This window comes from Octopus bimaculoides, chromosome 11 (assembly GCF_001194135.2).
Source record: "Octopus bimaculoides isolate UCB-OBI-ISO-001 chromosome 11, ASM119413v2, whole genome shotgun sequence".
In the NCBI taxonomy this organism is placed as follows: Eukaryota; Metazoa; Mollusca; class Cephalopoda; order Octopoda; family Octopodidae; genus Octopus; species Octopus bimaculoides.
In genome coordinates this window covers 53,692,239-53,693,786 of record NC_068991.1, presented here as the reverse complement: position 1 = coordinate 53,693,786, position 1,548 = coordinate 53,692,239, and the positions used below count along the sequence as shown (strand labels likewise).

At 33.8% G+C, this 1,548-nt stretch overlaps 1 protein-coding gene across 2 annotated transcripts in view; it reads right to left on the bottom strand.

Annotated features, from left to right (window-relative positions):
• Positions 1 to 1,548, bottom strand: part of LOC106869864 (uncharacterized) — an 86,476-nt gene that overhangs the window by 36,374 nt on the left and 48,554 nt on the right. Inside the window, exon 2 of one of the 2 annotated variants that reach the window (XM_052971821.1) lies at positions 978 to 1,053. The exons of the other annotated variant lie outside the window; for it this stretch is intronic. The gene's annotated coding sequence lies outside the window, so the exon portion shown is untranslated. The remainder of the gene's footprint in view (positions 1 to 977; positions 1,054 to 1,548) is intronic. 2 annotated transcript variants of the gene reach the window in all.

Genomic DNA, 1,548 nt, shown 5'->3' with positions numbered 1-1,548 from the left:
GTCGGAGAGTTAGTATCTCTTTTGACGCATCCCAACTGGTACTCATATCGGTGGAGAAAGCTGAGTTAAATCGGTGAAACATCACGAGTTCGACTTCTTAAGAAGTTATATTTGTATGTATTGTGTCTGCATTCATCTAGCTCAGGGGTTTTCAAACTTTTTGACTTGCGGACCCCTTTATATTTCAGGCTTTACCTTAGGGACCCCCTTATAAACGCTTATGAAATTTATACATAAATATTTGCTTAAAATAACATATATTTTTACATTTGTTTATTTAACAGCATTTAACAAATAGGTTTATTGTCAATTAAAAGATTTCGATTAAAAACCATATATAAAATAAAATTGCCCACAGTTTGAAAACCACTGATCTAGCTGCTCTCAAAGGTCTTTCTGAAATCTATGAAGGCGATAAAAAGAAGCAACTTATACCCTTCCACTCGTTCAAGAATTAGAATGAATATGTGGTATATCATGCTGTAGTTCTTCCGAAAACCTTCTAATTCCTTTGGTTGTTGGTCGAGAGCTCGTGACTATGAGCTTTGTAAATAGCTTTAATAATAATATTCTGATTATAATATGATGTAGTTAGAGTTCAAAATGGGGCAATATTCTTAGATTTTTCCCTTTCACTCTTTTTATAAAGCAAGACAGTATTTCTTCTTTCAAATATCAAATTACAACGTAGAACAAGGATTTCCTCCATTCCTTAACAATTTTGTTATTCTACCATCTTATTCTCAGGTTTTATCTCATCCTCCCGTCAGCATGAAAGTGTTCCCAAAGAAGGTGTCACTTCTTCCAACATTTGTGACATTGCACACATTCACACATGCGCGCGCACACACACACACACACACACACACACACACACACACACACACACACACACAATACACAGATTTATTCATTCATTTATTTATTTGTTTGTTTGTTTGTTTATAATTCAAAAGAGAAGAAAAAGCTTCACATACTTTATCAGTGATACAGTGATAAAGTTTTCAAAATATTCATAAGCTTCCTTGCGTGCACAAGACAGTACCAGCGTTGCTAGAAATAAGAGTCGAAAAATACTCAAATAAGCCACAATATCACTGAAAATTTGACAAGCTTACGAAATCGAGGAGCGAGTAAAAAGTCAAACTACTTTGCAGGGGAAAGCCGCAAAGGAATTTGTAGATATACCCTGGTACTATATTGTACCTTTAATTATAAATCTATAAATTTACCTTTCTGGTCGTTATGCTTGATAGCCACTTATATTATTATTATTATTATTATTATTATTATTATTATTATTATTATTATTATTATTATTATTATTATTATTATTAATAGTAGGCGCAGGAGTGGCTGTGTGGTAAGTAGCTTACTTACCAGCCACATGGTTCCGGGTTCATTCCCACTGCGTGACACCTTGGGCAAGTGTCTTCTACTATAGCCTCGGACCGACCAAAGCCTTGTAAGTGGATTTGGTAGAAGGAAACTGAAAGAAGCTTGTCGTATATATATATATATACATATAAAACAAATAATAAATGAGTA